Here is a 6,000-nt window from a genome sequence, read left to right as displayed (position 1 = left end):
ATAAATTCAGGAGAGCGGCCGGTTTTAGACCAGCCAGAGACGGAGACCTACAGCTGCTGTGCAGAGACGGTGTGTTGCAGACATGGTAGCATAAGGCAAAAGCTTTGTCCAGAACTGGACCGCCTGTGAGTGATCCGGACCTCTAAGAGCCTCAATACTCATAATCGTTAAAATGAATTTCATGCCAACCAAAGCAGGCGAGAGACTGCTGTCGGCCTGCAGCTGAAGGAAACTCAGTAAACGGATCCGGAAGGACGGGAAGCCGGGAATCTGGACCGGAACGCCTGCAGGAGGGCGTGGCTCTGCTGATAATCAATCAATCTATCGAGTTTATTTGTATGGAACATTTCAGCATCAAAGCAGTTTAAAGGGTTTTACATAAATCTGGATTGATGAAAATCATTCATACGCATCAGATTATTGATTATGTTTCCATAGCAACTCTAACCAGCTGGTTTCAGTCTAGGTTAAAGGAGCTCAGGGTTTCTGCTGCGTTTCACTTTTCTGGAAGTTTGATCCAGATCTGTGGAGCATAGAAGCTGAAAGCTGCTTTTCTATGTTTGGTTCTGGTTCTGATGCAGAGCAGAACCAGAACCAGCAGGTCGATCCAGCAGCAGATCTTTAATACTTCAGCGATTTATAAACTACCGGGTGGCGCAGAACCGATGGTGCAGAACCCATGGTGCAGAACCGGGTGGTGCAGAACCGATGGTGCAGAACCGGGTGGTGCAGAACCGGGTGGTGCAGAACCGATGGTGCAGAACCGGGTGGTGCAGAACCGGGTGGTGCAGAACCGGGTGGTGCAGAACCGGATGGTGCAGAACCGATGGTGCAGAACCGGGCTGGTGTAGAACTCGTCTCGCCTTCACATGAAGTCTAATTAGAGAATAGTAACGGATCTTATTTCCTGGGTTAGGGTTATCCTACCCACTGGGATCATATGGATATTGAATGGAGCCTTGGGGAACCCCACATGTGACCTCTGACCTCTTCATGAGACAATTTCTATTGAAACAGAGAAATCCCAGTTCTTTATGTGGAACCAGACCCGGTGGGCTTTGGGGGGCATTGTGGCGTTTTCTCTGCCCACAGAGTCCGCCGTGGAGTGGAATCTGTTTCTTTCATTTTTACATCAGAGTGGCCATCTTTCTGTTGTTCCTAAATGTACCAAACTTGTATTGAGCTTTTCCAGTCATTTTGGCCACTCCAAGCACTTTACACTAGTCATATTCACCCAGGACTCACAATATCACGCACATTCATACACGGATACACAGATCGGTAGGCAATTTGGGGTAAAGTGCCTTGCCCAGAGGCATATCAACATGTGGCAAGAGGAAGCTGGAATCTAACCTACAATCCTCCGATCGCAAGACTACTACTCTACCATTCCTATCTTCATTTTCATACAATAAAGGCTCCCACACTTCCCATATCTGTGTTTTCTGAGCCGCCTTTAAACGCAACATGAGCGCGAAGGTGATCATGCCGGTTTTAGACCAGCCAGAGACGGAGACCTACAGCTGCTGTGCAGAGACGGTGTGTTGCAGTCATGGTAGCATAAGGCAAAAGCTTTGTACAGAGTTTTTCTAGCTAATTTTACCTACATGATGATTAGCTAATGTTAGCTACATGGTGACTAACTAATGTTAGCTACATGACAAGAAACTAATGTTACCTACATGAGTAGCTAATGTTAGCTACATGGTGACTAGCTAATGATACCTACATGAGTAGCTAATGATAGTTACAGTGTGGCTAGATAACATTAGCTACATGGTGAGAAGCTAATGTTAGCTACATGGTGACCAGCTAATGTTACCTACATGAGTAGCTGATGTTAGCTACATGGTGACTAGATAATGTTGGCTACATGATGAGTAGTTAATTATCTGCTGATTAGCTAATGTTAGCTACATGAGTAGCTAACATGAGTTGCTAATCATAGCGACATGGTGACTAGTTAATGTTAGCTAGCCGATGACTAGCTAATGTTAGCTAAATGATGGCATTGTTAATGTTTGGTACATGGTGACTAGCTAATGTTACCTATGTGCTGATTAGCTAATGTTAGTGACATGGTGAGTAGCTAATGTTAGCTACGTGGTAACATGCTAATGTTACCTACATGGTGACTAGCTAATGTTACCTACATGAGTAGCTAATGATATTTACAGTGTGGCTAGCTAACGTTAGCTACATGGTGAGTAGCTAATGTTAGCTACCTGATGAGAAGCTAATGTTAACTACATGAGACCAGTTAATGTTAGCTACATGATGAGTAGCTAATGTTATGTACATGAGTAGCTAATGAAAGCTACATGTGATGATCAAATATTAGCTATCTGATGATTAGTTAATGTTAGCTACCCGATGACTAGCTAATGTTAGCTAAATGATGACATTGTTAATGTTTGGTACATGGTGACTAGCCAATGTTACCTTTGTGTTGACTAGCTAATGTACCAAACATCCAGGAGAGGACGGCGCTGACCACAAATACGGCTCCAGGTTTTCCCTATTTGGGTTCAGAAATGTCTGAACATCTTGAAGTCGGTCCTGTAACATCAGCAGACTGGCTGCTAGAGGCAGATGGATCCAAATGCAGCAGCAGAGCAGTAAAAGAACCACATTAAGCAAATTTAAGCAGAACGACCCAACATTTTACACGTCACTGTTTATATCCTTATTGTTTATTTGGCATTAATAAAGAAGATTATTTAGTTTTAAATGTTACATAAATGTTTGGCTATGTATTCATCTTGAGCTAGAGGCTGGTTTACCCATTGGCCTCTGATGTCGAACTAGAACTGGGACCAGTCTAGAACTGGGACCAGTCTAGAACTGGAACCAGTCTAGAACTGGGACCAGTCTAGAACTGGGACCAGTCTAGAACTGGAACCAGTCTAGAACTGGGACCAGTCTAGAACTGGAACCAGTCTAGAACTGAGACCAGTCTAGAACTGGAACCAGTCTAGAACTGGGACCAGTCTTGAACTGGGACCAGTCTAGAACTGGGACCAGTCTAGAACTGGGACCAGTCTAGAACTGGAACCAGTCTAGAACTGGAACCAGTCTAGAACTGGAACCAGTCTAGAACTGGAACCAGTCTAGAACTGGGACCAGTCTAGAACTGGGACCAGTCTAGAACTGAGACCAGTCTAGAACTGGAACCAGTCTAGAACTGGGACCAGTCTAGAACTGAGACCAGTCTAGAACTGGAACCAGTCTAGAACTGGGACCAGTCTTGAACTGGGACCAGTCTAGAACTGGGACCAGTCTAGAACTGGGACCAGTCTAGAACTGGAACCAGTCTAGAACTGGGACCAGTCTAGAACTGGAACCAGTCTAGAACTGGGACCAGTCTAGAACTGGGACCAGTCTAGAACTGGGACCAGTCTAGAACTGGAACCAGTCTAGAACTGGGACCAGTCTAGAACTGGGACCAGTCTTGAACTGGGACCAGTCTAGAACTGGGACCAGTCTAGGACTGGAACCAGTCTAGAACTGGGACCAGTCTAGAACTGGAACCAGTCTAGAACTGGGACCAGTCTGGAACTGGAACCAGTCTGGAACTGGAACCAGTCTAGAACTGGGACCAGTCTGGAACTGGAACCAGTCTAGAACTGGGACCAGTCTAGAACTGGAACCAGTCTAGAACTGGGACCAGTCTGGAACTGGAACCAGTCTAGAACTGGGACCAGTCTAGAACTGGAACCAGTCTAGAACTGGGACCAGTCTAGAACTGGGACCAGTCTAGAACTGGGACCAGTCTAGAACTGGAACCAGTCTGGAACTGGAACCAGTCTAGAACTGGGACCAGTCTAGAACTGGAACCAGTCTAGAACTGGGACCAGTCTAAGACTGGGACCAGTCTGGAACTGGAACCAGTCTAGAACTGGGACCAGTCTAGAACTGGGACCAGTCTGGAACTGGAACCAGTCTAGAACTGGGACCAGTCTGGAACTGGGACCAGTCTAGAACTGGGACCAGTCTAGAACTGGGACCAGTCTAGAACTGGGACCAGTCTTGAACTGGGACCAGTCTAGAACTGGGACCAGTCTAGAACTGGGACCAGTCTAGAACTGGGACCAGTCTTGAACTGGGACCAGTCTAGAACTGGAACCAGTCTGGAACTGGAACCAGTCTAGAACTGGGACCAGTCTAGAACTGGAACCAGTCTAGAACTGGGACCAGTCTAGAACTGGGACCAGTCTAGGACTGGAACCAGTCTAGAACTGGGACCAGTCTAGGACTGGAACCAGTCTAGAACTGGGACCAGTCTGGAACTGGAACCAGTCTAGAACTGGAACCAGTCTAGAACTGGAACCAGTCTGGAACTGGAACCAGTCTGGAACTGGGACCAGTCTAGAACTGGGACCAGTCTAGAACTGGAACCAGTCTAGAACTGGGACCAGTCTAGAACTGGGACCAGTCTAGAACTGGAACCAGTTGAGTTCTGGACCGAAGAGTATGACCCAGTTCTCCAGTCAGATTGTTCAGTAACATGATCAACAGAGGTCCAACAGAACCAGAACCATCTCCATCTGTTTTTATATGGATGTCCTTGAAGCCTTTGACTAGGCCGTGTCAGTGCTTTGGTAACCATGGAAATCGGACTGACAGCGGCTGCTTAGCCGCTCAAACAGATTTTCCAGTGACGTTGCTACGAACGGGAGGTCAGAGGTCGGCCTGTAAATCAGCTGATGAGCCAGCAGGTTGTTATTCAGGTCAGATGGACGAAGGCTGGACTGTGTGAAGGAAAGTTTGTCTCGGATGTCCAGGCAGCAGGAAGAGGAGCTTCAGCTTTTCTTCCAGGCTTTTATAATGAAGTGTTGAAATTGAGCCATTTATTGTGGAGTGAATGTTGATAACGAAGCTCATTTTGGCCCAAAGCTGCAACAAGTGGCTGCAGGATGTGTTTCAGCGACGGTTCCTTCCTGTTAGCCGTCAGATCCAAAGTGTGAAATGCTTTTCGGTTCATCTCCAGGTGAGCTGCTTGGCAGAAACAGCATTTATCGCAATATTCACTTCCAGTTGCTCCATCCTCATTTCTCCTGACTGAAGTTCTTTCTGAGCTGGTCGTGGTTTTGGGTCATGAAGTTGAATCTGGGTTACTTCAGAATTCCTCTCCAGTTGATGAATCTTGATCTCTGCTGATTGAAGTGCTTAATATTGCCGTGTCTGCATCTCGATCTGGTTCAGCTTGAAACAGGAACGTTTGGATGGAGTTCAGGCTGTTAGAGCTGAAATTATGAGGTCCACAGAGTAAGAGTAGCTATAAGAAGATATGACTAGATGCGTGTCATATAGATATATATGACTATGACATATGTATATGTGTGTGTGTATTTGTAGGGTTATTGTTATTGTTTACATACAGAAATTTTGCGCCTGCAGACAACATTGAAGGGCAAAACAGCTGTAGTTTCACATCCCATCCATTGCCACCCTGCAAAGGTAGAATAATTCTGTTACCTCAATGAAACTTGGAAATATAGATGTTATTATCTTAGTGCCTTGCTGCACAGCACAGGGAAACCTGTTGAAGTTCAACTCAATCCACCTTTTCTCGCATGTAGATTTGCTGCATGTAGCTTCACTTATTTACCGTATGGCTACCTCCATGACTGGCTCCATGGCTAACTACATGGCTAACTCCATGACTAACTCCATGGCTAGCTCCATTGCTATATCCATGACTAGCTCCATGGTTAACTCCATGGCTAACTCCGTGGCTAGCTCCATGGCTAACTCCATGACTAGCTCCATAGCTAACTCCATGGCTAACTCCGTGGCTAGCTCCATAGCTAACTCCATGGCTAGCTCCACTGCTATATCCATGACTAGCTCCATGGTTAACTTCATAGCTAACTCCAAGGCTAGCTCCAGGGCTAGCTCCAAGGCTAGCTCATTAGCTAGTTCCATGGCTAGCTCCGGGGCTAGCTCCCAGGCTAGCTCATTAGCTACCTCCATGGCTAGCTTAGTGGCTACCTCTGT

At 46.3% G+C, this 6,000-nt stretch overlaps 1 protein-coding gene across 1 annotated transcript in view; it reads left to right on the top strand.

Annotated features, from left to right (window-relative positions):
• dlc (deltaC) overlaps positions 1 to 6,000 on the top strand; it is a 279,279-nt gene that overhangs the window by 180,805 nt on the left and 92,474 nt on the right. The gene's annotated exons all lie outside the window — the stretch shown is intronic.

This window comes from Poeciliopsis prolifica, unplaced genomic scaffold, assembly GCF_027474105.1.
Source record: "Poeciliopsis prolifica strain line A6 unplaced genomic scaffold, Auburn_PproV2 SCAFFOLD004, whole genome shotgun sequence".
Taxonomy (NCBI): domain Eukaryota; kingdom Metazoa; phylum Chordata; class Actinopteri; order Cyprinodontiformes; family Poeciliidae; genus Poeciliopsis; species Poeciliopsis prolifica.
Note: the sequence above shows the minus strand (reverse complement) of the source record. Positions and strands in the feature narration are given on the sequence as shown.